Source organism: Euprymna scolopes, chromosome 36 (assembly GCF_053919585.1).
Source record: "Euprymna scolopes isolate OS-2025 chromosome 36, ASM5391958v1, whole genome shotgun sequence".
Lineage (NCBI taxonomy): Eukaryota > Metazoa > Mollusca > Cephalopoda > Sepiida > Sepiolidae > Euprymna > Euprymna scolopes.
Window position 1 is genome coordinate 48,669,400 of NC_136517.1, and position 21,478 is coordinate 48,690,877.

The following is a 21,478-nucleotide window of genomic DNA, read 5'->3' on the forward strand; positions in this document are numbered from 1 at the left end:
CGATCAATAGCATATAGATGACCATTTGGGAATACCAGGTATTGCATGTGAAAGATTGACTACCCCCCCCCTCTGCAAAAAATACAAATGTCTTTAGCAAGTACTTCAATACAACCTGTTAAAAACACATGTGAGGACATTATAGAGCAATCTCCTTGGTGGGAGTTCTGTTCTTAAGTATGTGGCAAAACTCTATAGAGTATGCATATATTTAATTTAAAAAGTTTGAAGAAAATTTAATACATTTTAATTAGTATGAATATTCACTATAGTAAAAGTTACATCTGCTTCATTCGTTTCACTTTTCAGAAACAAGTTTGTCATTAAAAGAGATGGAGATTTCTGGGCCTGGTAACAAGTGTGACTATGAGAAGTCAAAGGTCAATTTGAATGTTATAGCAGTCATTTTTTATTTTTGCTCAAGGTCCAAAGACCTATTGGAAGATGTGTTAAACAGTTTCTCAGATCGATTGGGAGACAACACCATGATGATTGGTAACAGTGGTTGGAATTTAGCATAAGCGACAAATGTTGAGACCAGTAACTAATCAGGTTGCTTGTTAGCTGAAGAAAGTAGAATTTGTCCAAGTGATGCTAAATGACCTTGTCTTGGTATATAAAGTGGTACAGATTGTGAATTCATCAGTAAAACTCAAAGCAGATCAAGGAGATTCAGAACTAGTTCAGAGTGTTGAGCTATTCGCATTAAACAAACTCCAGTCAACAAAGAAATTTTGTCCCAAGGAGCTTCTTCAAGGGAATGGACTTTATTAGCACTGGCCTCCTGTGAATACAACCAAAAATGAAATAACACCACATTAACCAATGCCATAGATATCAGCTTGGGTCATAAAAGCAGAGTACAAGTGTAAAGATGATAGTAACTGGTTGCTGATCGGAAGATTGGGCTACATTAATTAGAAGTCTTAAACTTTACTCCAGAAATAGAAGTGAAGCTTCACCGTCCCTTTCATAACAGATGGCCTTTAGTTCAGACACGGCTAATAAAAAGCATGACGTAAACAACGCATCTCTTAATTTCTAGTTACAGCCGTTTCTCAATACATTACAATCAGCACTTGTTTCAATAACCATTAATCCTCACTTGGAACGAATTTCAAGCAAAATCTAATGAAGCAATTTTTAAATCTTACTTATAATTATGTTAATATTTTGATATATTTGTATGTGCAGGATTCACTCCTAAACTAATTAGATAACCATGGATTTTGGAACAGCCCCCTTCTCACTTCAAATTTAAATATAATGTTTGCATTAAATTTGATCTATAAACACTAGAAGCAAGATTCCCGGAATTACAATTTCTTCTTCAGATCTCTTAAACCTTAAAATTCCGACATTTTTCTAGAATCAAAATCATGTAATTGTTTTTCATAAAAATAAGAATAGGGATATCAGACATAAGGTTTACTATCATTATATTTCAATAATAGTCATAAAAGTGGTACAAATCTGTTCAGAGAATTAATGTTTACTTATTCTGGTCGGAGTATTCTTCTAATATATAAATGGGGGGGGGGGACAAAACAGGCTTATCCAGGAAAATCTGTTTTCTTCGCTCATGGTCATAAGTTTATATAAGATTTCATATAAAGCTAATGAACCAATCTTTTCCAGTCTTTTAAAAAGAATAGAGCAGTGAAGAAACAATTAGTAAATAATACAATCAATATTCCAGCCATACCCCACCTTACTCGTAACGGCATTCACTCAGGGTGGGTTGAGCCGGCTTCAAGTTAATTCACCACATAACAAATCAAGGCAGTCCATCCAGGTCTGTCCGCTGTTAACTTGTCAGCATAATCTCAGCCATTTGCGATTCCATAGTCACACACTAAAGACGCGAGGGCTGGTCACATTCCAAGTGAGCTTTGGTGGTTGTGAGCTACATCTTCAGTTGACCACCGCTCTTCTTGAGCCATTCCAGTAGTGTTGGTGTTATTGCCTTGTAAATCAGCCCAGTCGGTGGATGACGATGGGTGTACCCAAACCATCAGAGCCTCATAAGTGTTTCCTCAAATTTAAGAAGTTTAGATTGTGTGCGGATTCTGACATTGAAGACAGAGATACAAATCTTGAGAACGCACTATCCCTGTCAATATCTAAATGCAGATTCCACAAGCAAAGCTTCTTTCCTAGAACCATCCATCGGTGGAACACTGTTCTGCTGTCCTGCTTCCCGGTTAAATACACAGTAGCCTTCAAATTCAATGTAAACAAGTTCTTGTTGATGCGTCCCCATAAATAATCAAATTCTACTCAATTTACACCATTAATGATTACTAAACAACCACCTTACATTCATTAACCCTTATCCTTGAGTGGCCTTTGGTTCAGACCTTGATAAGTGGTGACTCCCAAGTAATAAAAAGAAAAAAGAAAAAAAAAGACCACTTAATAATGACTTTCATCCTTTGAATGTCAGCTACATGTAGGGGCCAGGTTTTGCATCCATAGAGAAGGAGTATGCAAACAAGAGTCTGGTAGATGCAGCATTTAGTTGTTAGCAGGATTTTTTTTTTTTTTTTTTACACAGGCATCACCACATTATCAAGGTCAAGAGGCCACTGAAGGATAAGGGTTAAAGAGTGTACAGTAGAAATGGGAAAATATAGTAATCATTAGTAATGAAAATTTGGTAAATTTGTTAACTTATATGGAACGGCTCATCAAGAACTTGTTTACGTTAGACTTGAAGGCAACCATATTGTAGTAAGCTGGAAAGCAGGAAAATGGAAGACAATTCCACAGGCGTGCAGTTCTAAGAAAGAAGCTTTGTTCATGGAATCTATGTTTAGGTTTAGGCACAGATAAAGAGTGGGGGGGATTATTGATAATGTTTACAGCTAGACGAGTGTTTCTTGTGAAAGTTTGGCGAGGGGGGACCATAGACTGAAGCTCAGTCGAACACTTTCCATGAAAATAACGATACATCAGAGACAAGCTCGCAACATCTCTTCTGTGAGATAGAGGTTGCAGGGAAGAAAAAAGGACATCTCCTACGAGGCTACAAAGTTTATTTTGAACTCTATCAAGGCAGGATAAGTTCTTTCTAGCTGCTCCTGCCCAGATATGGCAACAGTATTCCATCCTTGGACGTACCTGGCTCTTATATAGATAGAGAATTGCATCAGCAGTGAGATATCTACTGGATCGATAGAAAGATCCCACCATTTTTCCAGCGGCTCTGGCAACAGATTTGATGTAAGTGTTCCATTTAAGATCAGGAGTAATTGTCAAGCCCAGAAGCTTGTCAAAGCTTGAGGCCTCCTGAAGATGAGAGCCATTCATTTCAATTGATGCCAGATGTGGATCAGAATGTTGATGTTAAAGAGAGAAGCTTGGTTTTAGATGCATTAAAAGTAACCAGCCACTCCTTTCCCCATTGTACCACGTGCTCAAGATCAGAAGAGAGAGAATTAGAGAGAACTTGGTCATTTACTGTCTTAGATGTGCTACCATAAATGGTAGTGTCATCAGCATGTCTACAAATGATGTAAGGATGTGATTTGGAAGATCATTAATGTAGATCAGGAAAAGAGTTGGGCCCAGGATGAACCCCCGAGTGACACTGGCATTAATACTGTGAGCTTCTGATTTTTGCCCCTCAACTACTACTCTTATGAACCTTTCAGAAAGAAATGATTTAATAATTGAGAAGACATTTCCAGCTATACCATAGCTAGAGATCTTGTGAAGTAAACCTTTATGCCATACCCTATCAAAGGCCTTAGATATGTCAAGAGCAATTGCCCTAGAAAGGTTGCCTCCGTCGAGAGATTTGCTAACCCTATGAGATATAACTGTAAACACATCTGCTGTAGATCTAGCAGAATGAAAACCAAAGGTGATTATGGAGCCAACAGAAAGCACAGCAAGCCATGTTGATTCGGATTGAGATGTCACCTTGCCTTGTGGCTGTGAAGGTGGCACCAAGATATTTCAAGTTGTCAACTATTAAGAATTATAGTAACATGTGGCAGAAGGATGTTGGTAGAGAGAATCTTTGTTTTTGAGGTATTCCATGCCAATCCGCAAAGTTGCATCATTGATACTATCAAGAACGGTTTGGATACCTGTATACCTCGCCTAATACTGCAACATTGTCAGCAAAGTCTGGATCAGTGACTATAAAGTCATGTCTGACTTTTATAGCTGGAACATCAGTTAGTCCCTCTTATTTAAGATCTAAAAACATGACAAACTGAAGGATATAGTGGCTTGAAACAGCTGACAATTGCAACAAGTGGTCTGAAATAGTCCAACAAAGACAAGCCAATCTCAGAGAGGAGGGTACAGAAAGAGAAAATGAACTCTTCATGCAAAGTTTGAATATTACTATATGAATCAGGTTACACACTTAACACCATACATTTAGCAATAAAAATTGATGTGTAGGAGATCAGATGTATCATTTAGTCTTAACTAATGCTGCCAAAGGTAAGAGTACATTTCTTCAGTCAAATAAAAAGGAAGGTGGGAGTAGAGAGAGTATTCCAACCTACATAATTTTAATTTATTTTTTTAATGGTTTAGTATATTATTCAATTCAATTTTCTAATTTTAACAAAATGTTCTGTTATTCAATTGATTATTAACTCCATTTGAGAAGGTTACATTAATAATTTACTTTTATCTTACATAACTGAACCAATGTGAAAATTAAGTGTTTTGGGGTTTGAAAGATGGGCGGCCGAATGGTGACTATAAAGCAATGAACAAGGATCTTCACGTGAGAGTCACAATGGCCAACTATTCAGCACTAATGTCTAACAAAACTGTTTTGCAAAAGCCAAGAAACTCCTCACAACAAAGTCAAACACAAAATTGAACGGGATGAGAACTTCTGTCAGGACCAGTTACACAATGCATAAAATAACAAGTGACTAACCAACAGTTCATACAAAGTCTTGAGTGTTAAAAAGACCAGATACCTATAAATGGTTTTTCAGTGTTTCCAGTAAAGGCTAAGTTATGCTATTCCACATATTAAAAGAGACAGACTCAATTGAGATTGTTCTGCGTCACACTCAAAAAACAAAACGGTAGCTGCCTAAGAACTTCCACAAAATCACCAATCCTAATATCTGCCTGCCCAACTCTCCCAAATGCAACTCCATGGACCTATGTGTGGAACTGATTAGGCATCTATCGAAGAACAAAGAAGGCTGCATGCTCTGTGTTCAAGTCCTTAGAGAGTTGTATCTGACAAAATATCCTATAAGAAATGTACTTTGAATTTTGAAAATACATAAATTATTGGTCAAGATATGACGTTTTTCTTTTCTTTCTAAAGTGTCAAATTTAATTTGAACACTTCATAGATTTAACATATCTACTTTCTTATATCTATAACATGATACGAGGTGGGGTGGGATCAGAGCTACTGTAAATATCCAATTTCACTAACACATTTTGACTTCTTTAAAATTGTGAAACTGAATATACCAAAAAATAGGACTATGTGACAGTTACTTAAGAATGGTTTGACTTCACTTCAGGAGGTTAACTATTTTCTGAATGTCCAATTAGATGTATTATACATATTATTAAAATATGGCTTCAGGGAATGTCTACTTTCAGGCATTATAACCAACCTCTTTCATTTGTTTTTCAATATAAAGTCTCCACCTCCTGTCCATTACTTGACGGCTTACAGTAATTAACGAGTTAGTAACTCTCTTAAACTGTGCCCACTATGTACAGACAAGATTGCTGGATACTTGAACTGGATAACCTATTATTTCTCTTTTTTTTTTGTTTGATACAAAGAAAAAAGTTTTTTTACTAAGAATGTGTGTGTATATATATATATATATATATACACACACACACACACACACACACACACACACACACACAAGCAAGCAACGGAGGTGGGGGTGGCATTCGTAAAATATTTTTAAATATGATACAGTGTAACCAGGATATAAGAGATTTTCTCTGGTCCCAAATAAAAAGTGTTAATGTACAGGGTAACCCGAATATAAGAGTTGCATAGGCGGGTGAAGTATCTTATATCCGGGTTATTGTATTTTAATTTGTCCAGATTTCATTATATATATAAGTTGTGATTTCAAAGGTAAAAAAAAAAAAAAAAAAAAAAAAAAAAAAAAATTGCTGCCATCAGTTGAAAGCAAAACTGTAGGATTCAAAGCTGGTGACGTTACCACTGTACCAACGGGACACGCATATTAACAGATTATAAATTAACAAACTAAAACGAATGTACAAAATATATAGTGATTTTTTTCAATTTTCACTCATTTATAACCTTTTAAAAAACTATTAACTGGCTAAAGACTTAAAAGAAAGGTCCATAAGAATCCAATCATTTGAGGCCCCCAGCGCCACTCTGTGAATTTTAGTTTCGGGAGAGACACAGTTTGAAAATATGGAGATAGACAGATATATAGCCTTTTATATATTAGACTAGCAGGCCGCCCTGCATTACCCGGTTGTAAAATATGCTTAAAAATATTTTGATTAATGCAGATTTTGTAGTTATATCGGACTCTGCTATTACATTATGCATGCATATTTGTAATCTTTTCATTTGACATTCAACTGGCAAAATCTATTTATTATTATTATTTTTTTTTATTTTTTTTTTATTTTTTTTTTTTTTAATTTTCACACTTTTGTACCAATTTTCCCCCAGCGGCTAAACCCCAAACAAAGTTTTGCATGGGTTCAAATACCCCATATATTAAGTTTCATGCCTGTAGACCAAAAACTGACAGAGTTTGGTAGGCAAAATTTTTTAAACATATATATATATATATATATATATATATATATACACGCATACATAAATATATATAGAAAGAAGTTTGTGTTTACTATAACCTATATACGCAAATATTATGCAAGTAGAAATCATGTAAAATATTTGCATGAATATAATTACAAAAAGTCTGGAAACTTATTGAAGGCACTTCATAAATGTGTGTATTTTTTTTTTTTTTTTTTTTTTTTGTAAGACTCATATAGCATATCATATCTCATTCCTTTCCCTGCAACATGTATTCTTAGCCTCCATTGGCCAAGTTTCACTTCCAAACATCATTACACTGCGAAAGATCTAGCTAATTTGCATATTCTTTTAAACATTCATTTTAATTAATTCCCTATTAGTTTTTTCGGTTTTCTTAGTTAACTAATGATCATCCCATAAGAAAACCGAAAAAACTTTGCATTAAATTTGATCTGTCCATAGTCATTAGATGTCAATTATGCAAGATTGCCCAATTTTAATTTCTCCTTTAGTTACGCGGAAACTTTAAATTTTAGATATTTTTATTTAATCAAAATTAGAATAAGAATTATAGAAACAAATTTTAATATCATATCTTGATTTTCATTTTTCTAAGAGGACAAAAGTGGTGATAAACGGTTCTGTTTGAAAAATTAATTTTACTCATTCTGGGACAAGTATTCTAGTCTACTATATAAAAGGGCAGTTGTCCGCGTGTCTATCCAGCAAAAAACTAAACAAAGACCCACAAAATTGGTATATTCTTGCTTAGCGTTGCTTGGAATGAATATAATTGAAAAAATATTCTGAGAGTTAACTAAACCAGGATTCACCGAGGCGGGAGGAGGTCAGTTTTTTCCAGTCACTTTATATACTAATTTGGGAGGGGAAAAAAAAATGCTGACTTATTACTCAAGGAATCTATTATGTAATGGAGAGTTGTATGTGCATGTTCTATATTTAACTAGAAAGGAATGAGCTGGGCAATGTTAAAAGAGAGGCTTGAGGAGAGAAGTAAAGAAATAGAAGTTTTAATAAAAGTAGGTTACACTTTCTTTGGGCAACAATGTATAGCCTTGCTAGATGTATATAAAGAAAAGGCTTGAATAGAATAGAATTTAAAAAAATTTACCATTACATACAGTCTTCAGACAGCTGTCAATTACAAAGCTCACTAATTCTATTATATGTGAAAGGCAGCATTTGACTTGTATGGTTGTGAGATGAGGTAGATGTAAGTGTCAGAGTGACATGGTTGCAACACATCAAAAGGATGAAATAGTCAACCTCATTGTGAAGGCTTCCATGAAAATTTGTGTTACACAATGATGCCTCAACCAGTATGACCACATCACTCACGTTCCAAAGTATGCCCCACAACAAATGTTGATGGACCAAAAATGTAGGGTAGACATGAAGAGAATCAGTTGATCACATTATGATCTTAGCAGGTAGTATCAATGACAGAGAAATTGAAAGGCATTCATGAAATGCCCGAGCTGAACATAAGATCTGAAAATAAACTAATCGAGTTGATCATTCAAAGAGAGAAACTTGAATAAGACATGGGCCAATATCAAAATGCTGGTATGAATACTTTTTTACATTTCATTTATTCTTTTCAGAAGATTACATCAAGTATGAAATCTAATCAGATAAGCTTAAAATTACGATTTGAAAACATTTATTTCATGCATAAAATAAGAGTTAGTGTTTCTTTGAATATAAACGTTTGTTTAACAAAAAAGTAAACTTAAAATTGTTCGTAGTATTTAAATTCTTTGGACTTATCTTGAGTGTTGTTTTCACAACATTCCAGTTTATGTAACCGCTAACCTTCTTCAGGTGCATCTAATCAAACTCTGGAATCTTTCTGTTAAACTCTGGAATCTGCACAAAATTTCAAATGGAACCTATTTTTAATCCATGGGTAGCATGTTCTCATTCAGTCAGCCACGAGTGGGTAAAATTCCTAAATGATTCGCAATTGTATTTTGAGTGTTGCATTCACTAACAGAACAACATGCTACCTCCATGAATTAAATAAAGAATTCCATTTAAAATTCTGTGCAGATTCCAAAGTTCGACGATGAAGGTCGGAGGTTATTTTCACAACATTTTTGTGAATGTAACACAAGATGAGAACAAATATGAATAAACAATCCTAATCTCAAAAATTCAGAAATATAAAATTGTTCAGTTACTTTGGTAAATATTGGTCTGTGTTCTAAAAAACAAAAATTCCTAATTGATTTCAAATTTAATAATTCAACTAAAAATTTTACTGAATTGAAATTTTATCACGGCTTATAATTTGTGTATTAAAAACACTAATGCAATGACCAAATCAATAAGACGCCAGCCTGGTAAGATTCGTCAGAGTTCAATTTTCATCATCCTTAAGCCTCAAAATGTTTTTAAATTTTCACCACCGAGATCAAAATCACACATGTACCTTCATAAAATTGGATTCATACATCTACACATGTTAAAAAAAATAAAATTTAAAAAAAGGTAGAAATTTACACTTAAGAGTTCTTTTGACCAACATCTTGTCAGGAGATGATCATTGATATACAAAATATGTAATTAATGAGAAAGAGCTAGAATAAGAAACTTAAATGTATACCAATAATTTGTCTCCGATTCCTGCCCCCCTCCCACCATTTTTTTCTTAACTATTTACAAATTTTGTACTGCAAAATATAACTGACTTAATTGAAGTCTTTTTTTTTTTTTTAATAAATTTAAATAATTTCCATATTCATATATATTATCATTACTTAGATTTTTATTTCACATTCAACAGTTTTAGGACTTGAAAACTAATCGAAAGACTAATATTTTAACAATCTAGGGAGAAAATTCCTCGCCCAGTTGAAAGTATCTATTTCAGTGCTTGTTCAAAATAACAAAACTCGAATTTCAACTAAAAGCAATTGTATCTACTTAATTGTCATGTCAAAATAGCATTACTACATAAAACATTTGCTTTCATGATCCAGCAATCCACTATTATTTTGAAATCCTGACTTCATGCAGTTACCTCCCCTGCTGCCATAACTCTTCTAGTTATTATTTAAGTAAAACTTGTAATGATTTTCAAAAGCAATTTTCATCAATAATTTTCCACTATTTTTTTTTTTTTTTTTTTTTTTTTAAAGTTTTTGGAAATGTTACTAACTTTGACATGACAATTAAGTAAATGACATTACTGTTGAAATTCAATTTTTAAAAATTTTAGTTGTCATTCTGAAAACATTTTATTTTCCTTATCTCTCAAAATATTTAAAAAAAAAAAAAAAAAAAAAAAAAAAAAAAAAAAAACTGAATTCCTACAATATCATGGTTTAGAAAAAAAAAAAAAAAAGAAAAGAAAAATACTGCATGGTACCTTAAGTCACAAACTTAATTAGTTTTTTTTTTTTTTTTTTTTTTTTGCCTATGTGAACCAACATTATTTATTCTCATAGAAATTAATATAGATTCAATTAATCCATTGACTTGTTGCAGAAACAAATTATTGATGATATGGATTTATGAAAGACCTTATCTACTTCTTTTAGAATATTCACTCCTTATAAAAGCATCTTTCTCCTAGATAATAAAGGATCTTGCCAGGTCATACTGCTTGGGGCATTCAAGAACCATGTTGTATAATGCATAGATTAAACCACAGCCAGTGAGATATAGCCATGATTAAACAAACATCCATTAAAAAAAAAAAAAGGAGAGAGAGAAATGATTCCTGCAAAACTTATCCATCTCCCAACCTCAGGTTTTGGGTTAAACTGAAGAAATTTGACACCAACTCAACACCTGGTATTACTAATGTATATTTTGATCTATTTATATAAAAATGGTCAGTTAAATTAGTGTAGAGTAAATGAAAAGAGCAGAGAATTTCTTTCCAAATTCATTCAGATTGCAGAGGTTGTCTGATTTGCTATTTCCGGAAATGACTTCCTTGCTAACTTTTCTATGACGGGCTATGCATAATGGTTTTTATCAACATCCATAAATATTACTTATTCTTTTTTGTAAGCAAATTTGATGATTAATTTATCGGACTTTCGTAAAAATATTATGCATGAATATAAAAAGGTAAATTATAGAAGGCAGTACAATGCAAAGGTGTAACGGATAGACAGAAACAGAATCAAAGTGGAACAAGCTATGCAACAGGCGAATCTGCATAGATCATTCTACTGTTATGTCTTAAATTACTTCAGTTTGTGTTGATTCACTACAACTTTGCATTGTATTGCCTTCTGTTAGTTACCTTTATATAAACACTACATAACGTTTCAAGCAAACTACATTAACCTCTTATTATGCAAGAAATATTTTAGAGTTTAACTATCTAAAATCTAGGAACAACCAATTTCTGATTATTATTGCTACAAAAGTTCACATAGAAATTAGGACTTAATTTGGAAAGAGTAAAATTTTGGAGTACAGACTTCCATAATACTACCAAAAGTAACAGGAGTTAGTGTACCTCCTCTATTTTGATACATTAGAAAATGTGTGGCTTTATAAAATCATCCAAGGAATGAATAGATTTGTTGCGTTTATTGAGGCAATAGGGGGGGAACTCCACTAATTTCTCCTGCTAGCCATTGCATTCCAATTAAGTTCAACTCTTTCATGGGAATACCGTTTGCCAACCAATCTTCTGAATCTGGAGGATATAACTGTTTTTGTTTTTTTTTTTTTTTTTACCATGACTTTTTGGCTAGGAGCAAAGTGTAGTATCTATTCCGATACTACACTGCATTTTTTATATCCTAAGTTAGTAAATGAAAAATACTAGAGTAAGGCATTTAGAAAAAAATTTATCCCAATCTAAGATGCTCCTTTTTTGAGGAAACTGGGTTTTTCTCCACATTAAAAACTGACTGTTTTTAACTCTGAACTTGTGAGGAGGCAAGTAAATAAAGACAATTGACTCTTTCCAAATCCCAGCATCCTTAGTTATCTTCAATACTGGTACTAAAACCTTTTTGCACATTCAAAATCAGTTTCCTTTCAATACTTTCACAACTACATGATATGGCCACTTGTGGTAGAAAGAGCTAACGTCTAATAAAGCACTCATTTTTTGTTCAGAATTTGAAATGGTCTATAAAGAAAGTTGTCTTTTAGTATCACAAAGGTATTATCTTAATCTAGCATCTTTGAGATTGGCCCAATTTAAAACAAACTTTTAATGTCATGAATAAAAATTTTAATGCTGGATGCTCTGACAAACTACAAGCCCTTGTACCTCCTCGACAAATACTCCTGTAAAACCCGGCAAGCAGCAAAGTCCCACCCCTACACAGTAGAGCTCCCTACATGTAAGAAAGCCTTCTACTCTAATAGTTTCTTCCTCAGAACTGCTAGACTATGGAATTCCCTTCCAGATTCCTGCTTCCCCAACTGTACTAACATGTAGAAGTTCAAGTGTAATGTGAACAGACATTTTACTGCTCAACTCCCTACATAGTATCCTGCGACTTATGTCCCTGATAATAGCCCGCTACATCAAAAGTGGCACTGTGCCTTGTTTGGGGTGAAAATGTAATAAAAAAGAAAAGCGTTTTGAAACCAAATCTAATCCACATTGTTACTTTGAAACAATACTTGTTATACTTACCAAAAGGATTCCAGTATTGAGCCTTGTGCTGTAATGAAAAGAGAAAAAGAAATTACATTAAAATTCTGGATTATTATTTTATTGAACGGATGACATCTTTTAATGTTAAAAAAAAAAAGAAAAGAAAAAAAGAAACCGTCAAGAAACATCAATAGTAGTCTGCCCATGTACACTATATTAGATGAGATGCTCCAATTTTAGGTGAGAGTTACTCTAACATCTGAAGAAGGTCCCAAGGCAAATGGTCTAAAATTTATAATAAGGCAAGCAAGTTTTATCTCCCCATGTGATCACTACTACTTAACTAATATAAAAAAATAAAATAAAATAAAAAATAAAACAATTTAGATATTTATTGGAAAAGATACAGTATGAGGGGGGGGGGAGTGGCATCATTTTCATTTCATGCAAATCATAAATCAAACTTTTTGATGGATTACAAACCACTCCTTCAGCATTTTCTTCCCAAAAGAAAGAAAAAAGAAAAAATCAGCCAGTTAATTAAAAATCAACTAGTCAAGCCATTCTGAGAAAAATCAAAAGAATTGGAAGTTTTAGTTAGTCTGCATATTTTCTTTCAAAATGTTTTTCAAGTAATAAAAGCAATAATCTGCCTCCTCAAAATTCAAATATCTACGATTTACATGAAATTTGAAACCATAGATCGATTAAGGTTACTCAAATTTCAAGACCATTTGAATATTTTTAAGGGAGTGTATAGAGGCAGAAAAGATACACAAGCTATCTGAACATCTGTTATGATTTTTCTAGAATATTGACAGGTCTTTCTTTTGACTAGGATCAAAAGTGTAGCATCTGTTCTGATATATTTCAGATTCTATTCCCGGTCAGTGAAGAAAAACTCAGACTGTTGCAATTTTTATTTTTGTTCCACTCTCATAGTATACCTTATTAGGAACCTAGATTTTCTTCACATTTAAAACTAGCCTACCTTGTGACGAGACAAGTAAAGAGAGACGCGGGGTATAGTTTACAGTTGCAAACCCAGACAAAAATAATAAAATAAATTATGTGTAGTGTCTGTTTGGAGATGTAATTGAAAACAAAGCCCTATATCATGATCAAACAAGTTTCTTTCAAGTAAAATTTTAAAAGAAAAGAAAACTAAAGTTTCTTGAAAATAAATCTGTTCATGGACTAAAAAAATACTTTTTTTTTTTATATCAAATTTGAGACTGTTGGTAGATATAAAAAGAAGTTGGATTTATTTTTGAAGGGAGCAACATGAAGGAGAAAAAATTGTCTTTGACATGATTTTTTTTAAATTATACTTTTTTAAAAAGACTGCATGACACTATATTTGGGCAGAAACAACTTTGGATCTAGACTGAGGCTAATTAGGGTAAATCCATTTTTTTTTTTAATTCTTTAAAAATTGGATAAAGAAAGTAAAAAAAAAAAAAAGGGATTAAAAAAAGGGGATAACAAACAAATAACATTTATGAATTCGATCCTATAAATTTTGTACTATAATAATGAAACAAAATGAACAGATTTTCTGATAATGATTAGATAACTAAATGTTTAAACGACTCACAACTATGACCAATGAAATAATTGAGAATATACATTAGTGTTTTCTGCCAGTAACCCCCCCCCCAAAAAAAAAACAACAACAACAATAACAGTAAATCAAGATAAACAAATAATGTATGGGTGGATCTATAAAACATGGGTGGAGTAAGATCATGTAACTACATTCCTTGGTGAGGAGGCATTTATAAATTTTATTTGAAAATTCATTATTAAAAAATAGAATAATGTAAAATTCTTTTGAATTTAAACAACAACAAAAAAAAAAGGTTTCCTATTAACGGTTAGTTCCATCAGCTATAAATAAAAGCACTGAAATTAACTCTTCGTAAATGACGGTTTGGCTGAAATACTATTTCAAAGCCAAAACTGAAAAGTGATCATTTAAAATGAGTAGTCTTTATAAATGAGAGTAAGTAAAATTCAAAATGTATAAGGTTTTATCCAATCTTAAATAATCTTATCAAAATAATTAAAAATGATTAATCATAGTTTTACTATTTTTCAATTTATCAACCATTGTAATGATTCTAAAACTCACGAGATTAATAGAATTTTCCTATATTACCAAAAAGACTGGAAAGAAATCTTGTGAAAATTATTTTAGGGTCCTTAAAACAAGGTTAATTTTACAAATCAGATTTAGAAAAAAATATTGTATCCTATTTTAGTCTCAATAGAAACAACTTGGAACTGCAAAGTAAATTTAATATTTACTACATTTTAGGTTAACATTCTCCAGTTCTTTCCTGGAGGCCTTTGAAAAATATTTGTTATCTTGAAGTTATTGCGTGCACGAGCACATTAAAGTTTGATACTCATTTTACACAAATAGTTTGAACAAAATTTACCTATTTTAAAAGAAGGTTAAAACAGGAGTTAATAATTTAAGAATATCACAGTATCTTAAATCTATAGGCATTTGCTTTTTTTTTTTTTTTTTACATTGACAAATTATTTTTTTTTTAATAGGTCTTTGAAGAAAAGTAATTTTCCCAAGGAAAATCAGTGCTTAAGGTTACATTTATTAAAAAAAAAATTAAAAAAAAAATGTGACGACGCTTAAAGTAGAATTAGTAGCGGTATGACAATTTCCAGCATGCTAAACTTTGAATTCGATTTTAAATCATTAAAAACAGTTTTAAAAGTATTGTTCACAATTTATTAAATCTGGTATTCAATAAATCTGAAACATGGACACCGAAGTTTCGTTTTGATCAAATCTTCCCTACAACAATAAGAAATCAGAAAGCCTATAAGAGATCAGGGTAAAAAAATAAATAACGCAATTCTAACTAAAATTGCTGGTGCCATTTAGATTCTATGTTTTGCCAAGAAACAAACAATTCCATACACAAGAGAAACTGGAAATACATACGAATCAAGAAACCAGTTTCCTGGATGACGGTGCTTCATGTTACTGCTCGAAAATAGTTTTAGAAAAAAAGATTCTGCACAAAATATCATTGGGCATAGAAAATGCAGAGGTAATAGTTATGAACAAAGTCATTGAAAAGCTACATTTAAGTGTTGAAGCGTTAAGAAAGGCCATTAAAGAAATGCGAGTGCAAGAAACCCCACTACAGCATGCTTAAACATTGACAGAGACCACGCCCAAAATACAACTAAACTTTCATTATTAGGACATAAAAATTTACAAATATGCAAGTAAAATAAACTTGCTTATTTGTTTTTCGTTCTAAGATAGTAACATTATGTTAGTCCTTATGAGCTTATGTTAGTCCAATGATCCTAAAAATATATATTAAAATGAAATTCGAAACCTTATTTACGCTGACCACACGCTCCACCACAACCTGCCTCTCTTGCCAAATAAATGTATTTCGCAGGGTTGTGGTGTTAAAGGGAGTTGGAAGTTTTAGAAGTTGTATTCTTAAGCATGCTTGGAGTCAGTCATTTTTTTTTTTTTTAATTTCTGAAAAATCAACAAACTGAAATTTTTTTAATCACGACACCTCCACCTTACCAAGATGGATAAAAATAAAATAAAATTCACTTTCAACTGATCTGTCTTCAAGCTGAGCTAGAAATGATTACATGCCTGGTCAGTCTGAGGCAGTCATCTCATGTATTACCTATTTTTTTTTTTTTTTTAAGATGGTGAAAAGGCATTACCATCCCATTTAATCTTTTTTTGAGCATAAGGTATAATTATGTTACCACACCAGTTCCTGTTAGATCAGTAAAGTATTGTTGATCCTGGTCAGTACTAAAATAGGTGACTATTTAGGAATACCAGGTGCTGTATGTGCTCTCTTGCTTATCTCGGTATTGTTTCCAGTTGTCCTGGGCTTTTCTTTGCCACTAGAATCAAGCAATGTTAACTCAGGAGAGTCATGATCAAAATTCAGCATGTGTTACCTCTATCCCCCCCAAGATGATTAGATGGTCCATCATTTTGACAGATGAACAGCTAGTTTTTAGAAGAGGTTATGACCTAATTGTGGAAACATCCTCACCTGGAATGCTAATGAATTTGATCATGAGAAATTCTGCACTTCTTCAAATTAGCCTCTTTTGAGATGACAGATTTCTCAATTCTATACTGACCTCATCTCAAATTCAGCATTTTAATACTTTTCATTTTAACATGTATCAGTATTTCTCAAAAAAATAATTACTCCCCTCCCCATACACAGTGAAGTATCACTTACTTGTACATAGTAATGAATGTTCCATTTATTAGAGACTAGAAAACAATGTGACCCATTGGGTTACCAATTAATTAATTCTGATTGTATCTCTGAATCGAGATACAAAACAATACCCACGAGGGTAAATATTACCATCTGTGATAACATTAGGAATTATTTCATTCTCTTAGAGAGAAAGGTAGACAAGGTATAAAATAAGGAGATGAGAATCCAGCAACATTAGGGATGAGAGTAGTCATTGATAAAAGCTGAACCCAGGCTCCCTGCGTATAAAGAACAGAGAGAGGAAAAAAAAAAAAAAAAAAAAAAATTAATGTGCATGTGAGGGGAAGGAGACAGGAAGTTATTCTTTGATGAAAGAGTTAACTCCCTACACTCATCAGGAATCGATTGAAGTCTTAGACTTTAAGGCAAAATTAACATTTTCAGTTATGAGGCAAAAGAAAAGTAGGGCAAGACAGAACGAAAGAAAGAAAAGTAGAAAAGAAAAAGGAAGATTGGAAGAAATCCAGTCAAATAGTAATGAAAAAAAAAAAAAAAACAAACAAAAAAAAAACAAGGAGGTAAAGCTTTAGTTATCTAGCTAAAATCAGCCCTTGGATTGGACTAAAGATGAGAGTGCTCATATTTATAGGAGCCCTGTCAATTTAAGTAGAAACCAACTTCTTATTGATAAAAAAAAACGGACAGAACTCGTATCCTTGCAATATACAGTGATAAAGTAAAAAAAAGTGATAGAAATGTCAACTGATGAATTATTCATAAATTACGGATACACAAAAAAATTAAATTGAAGGGTTTTCAAACCTAACTCAATCGCAAAATTGGCAGAAAAAGTGATTAAAATACAAGGACAAAAAAAAAAAAAAAAAAAAACACTGTAGAGAAAGAAATGTAGCTCAGCTTTAGTATGATAACTAAACAGTATACTAATGAGTAACTGAAAGACTAAATGATGGATATCAAGTTGCAGAGATTATCTTTATTCTATAAACTACAAAAGGCATGGTTGATAGTCCATGCAACTAACATGGCATAGCTAACATTTTTAATTTTTCTCTAAACACAAACTTCTGGTATAAGCAATTGGGAAAGATTGTTAGTAATTAAAAAGTTGCAACAAAAAGAAAAAATTGCATAATTTTCTGGTTCAGTGGAGATTTCTCATAATAGAGGGAGGTGGGGACGGCAATATGGCCGGATCGTCATCCGCACTAACAATTAAAATGCTGAGTCATTTGTACTAAAAATAGTTATTATATCCAATGATGCATTATTCTCATTGCGCACGCGAAAAACGGCAATCATAAACTGCTTGCTGCCGCAGCCCACCATGGTCTAACGGCTGTCACCTGTAGCTACTAGATCGTTATTTGTTGCAAGCAGGGTTGCAAAGAGTTGTAATTGGACTCATAAGAATGTTAAATATTGAAGTCAGATTCTTTTTATCTCTGACAGTTTGAATACATAAGGACTTCAAGTCAGATATTTGGAAAATTGAAAGTAAAGCGAAATTTCATATTTACCCATTTTTGCACTCGAAACTCGGCTGGAATTTCAACCAGAGAGATTAGAAAATCCGATCACATTGATCAATGAACGGAATGTACCGATCAATATGGACAGAAATGCAACATCTTTATTGGAGATATTTCAGACAGGTTTCATACTTAAGAGCTACTATACTAACCACAGGCATTTTAGAAGGATTACAGTTTTGAGGGACACTTTTTTTCAGAGATAAATTTACAGGCAAGAGTCACTTATTTTGGACTGTCAACCTCATTAGCAACCATAAAAGGTGGAGGGGAATTACAATTTAAATTACTTGCGAACAATCATAATTGACAAAAAAGTTAAAATGATTAACAATTACAGGCAGAGGTCAAAATGATTTAGTGATCTTTCATAAATTTAAAGAAAAAGAAAAAAGATCTTTCTGAAGATGATTTTCTGCTATGTTTAATTGTGACCATCTGCATTCTAGACATTTTAATATCACAATTACATGTGCTAAAAAGATAAAGCATACAAAAACTCTTATTCTTATATATATATATATATATATATATATATATATATATATATATATATGTCAGTGTGGAGCTGACTACGTTGGCAAGACATCCCAAATATTGGAAATGAGAACATCCCAACACATCCCTCGGGATATTCGATTACACCAGGTTTTGAGAACACCCGGACACTCCCAAGCTCATGAGTCCGCCATCGGTAATCACCTGATTAGTATAAATAGGTGTTCTGACCAATATTCCGATGGTTGGTTTTCTGTTTTATACAGTGGTAGGTTGAACTATCATCTCAATATCATTGAGGCGTTAGTCATTAATAACTCTCGACCTAGCCTGTGTAGACAAAAGATTTTGAAACATCAGTTGGAAATATTTACTGATTTAAAACCACCTGAACAGTGAGAATTATATATATATATATATATATATATATATTTTTCTCACTGGTTTTCCAACTGAAACCAATTTCCCTCTTTCCTCATTCGATTCTTAGCTTTTAATTTATCATTCTGACGTTTCCTCTTAGAGGGTCAGACGATAAAGCCTTAAGGAAAATTTTAACAATTCCACCTGCCCGTTTTTTTTTTGTTTCTTTGATCTTTTTGATTTAAATTACGTTTCCTCTGAAATTTCTCCTTCCATTTTGCTGTACCAAGAATTTACTTATATATATATATATATATATATATATATATACACACACACTAGAGTAGACTACCCGTGACCTGTTGGGTCTGTATATATTATAGGTACTGATAGAATAGTGAGTATATTAATTATGTCAAAAATATACATGCACAACAATGGCCACCACTTTTAATATAAGTAATTACATTGCTTAATATCCAAAAACTACTTATTTGCAGAAAATTTTTAGCATACCTGAAAACCTATAGGTCATTTTAAAGGACAATGTTAAGGTGAAAACCAAGTAAAAATTTACCAAAACTTCTATTTTTATATTGCTTAAAAAAATTTTGAAAAATTTTATATAGTGTTGGTCATCCATACTAAAAATTTATCTGACGTCACTTCCGCCGAATGGCTTTGTAAACAAAGTGCAACTTAACAAAAGCCAATATGGCATAAATCTTAAGTCAACAGCTATAACTTTTGCCTGTTCTTAACAGGCTAAAAATTCTATTTGCATAATCTTCAAAGTAATAAACATTTTCAAGTAATTTTAACGCTTTTAAACTGCCAATCATGGAATCTAATGCAAAAACAAACAAACAAAAAAAAACAAAAACAAAAAAAAACGTAAGCAAATACGCAAGAAAAGTAACTGCTATCGCGTTTGATTATAGTTACAGTGAGAAATAGATTTACTGGTTAAATGGTTAATTTCTTCATTTTTTTCTTAACCAACCTGTTAACTATGAGACGGTCACGCTTATACTGCCTTTGGTAAGTTACTTAGTGTACAATTTTTTGTTATGTTCCATTGATAAAAAAAAAAAAGATGTTATGTGTTGATAGTTAAATAGTTTTTTTTATTAACAATTTCAATTACTGGGCAAGCTGGTCCGAGTAATTTTAACGTCTTTAAACTGTCAATTACAGAATATATAAAAGACTTTAAAGCGTAAACATATTTGTTTTGATTTTGTTTGAAAACGATTCCATCTTAAAATGAAAAATACAAATAAAATTGGTAACATGCTGATGTAGAAAAAAAAAAAAAAAAAGCAAAAGGGATTTAGTTTTTTATTTGCATATTTTAAATGTGAAAAAATTGCTGATCTTAAAAAAAAAAAAAAAAAATTCATGGCTTCGCTTTTATTTGCTTATGCACGTGCATAATTTTTCAAACCAGAAGCTGTAAACCAGATGGATAGTTTTAACGCCCAAGCAAGACGATATGAGTTTTAGGTTAGACACATATCTATCTTTGTAAAGTTAAGTATGTTTATATACTTGCATGCATAATATTCACTCCTAACCTAATTAATTGTAAGGAGTCCAAATATGGGCTATATTTAGTTTAATTTACAAAGGGAGTAAAAATTCAGGCAATTCAGATTTTGTGAAAATTAACATTCAAATTTCAATTTCTTTGGAGAATTTAAAAGGGATTTTAGCACAATCTCCCATTTGAAAATTCAAATATATCAGATTTACATGGAATTTGATCCAATTTATCATTAGGCACCAATGAAGCAAGATTCTCATTTTCAGTTTCTTTTTTAATGCCTTATTTATGCCTTAAATTTTTAAACATTTTCTAGAATCAAAATTAGAATTTTCATATCTGGATTTTAATCTTCATTAAGACATAAAAATGGTACAAAACTTTTGCTTAAGGGAATTAAATTTCCTGTCCTTGGACGGATATTCTAGCAATATCTATATAATAAGAATAAGATAATTAGATTCTAGAGTTTTGTCAAGATACTTTCCTTCTCGTAAAATCAATATTTCATTCGTAGCCAGTTTTTGTTGTATTGTTTCACCAGGTTCTCCAGGACAATAAAATTTTATTTCTGTTCAGACAATACTTTGATCAACTAGGAAAATTGTTAAAATTAAAACATTTTTTAATAATCACCTAAACAGTATCATCAGCTTATGACATTAATTTAACAGGGGAAAAATCTGGTTTAGTGAGTGGATGATCTACAAATAATGCGAGCATACAATTTTTCAGTGAAAATTAGAATGTCTTTAACATGGATATATTTTTTGATTTCAAGTCATCTTATTAAATTTTAAAAAATGTTACATAACCGTCTAGTCACTACAAAGAAAAAAAAAACTGGCATCATCAAACTTGCATAGGTGGAGCTATCACCATCAT

General features: G+C 32.2%; 1 protein-coding gene across 22 annotated transcripts in view; it reads right to left on the reverse strand.

Annotated features, from left to right (window-relative positions):
- The window catches only part of LOC145260458 (plasma membrane calcium-transporting ATPase 2-like), a 567,808-nt gene that overhangs the window by 399,777 nt on the left and 146,553 nt on the right, over nucleotides 1-21,478 (reverse strand). For all 22 annotated transcript variants that reach the window (XM_080118538.1, XM_080118534.1, XM_080118531.1 and 19 more), the window contains one exon: nucleotides 12,420-12,447. The gene's annotated coding sequence lies outside the window, so the exon portion shown is untranslated. The remainder of the gene's footprint in view (nucleotides 1-12,419; nucleotides 12,448-21,478) is intronic.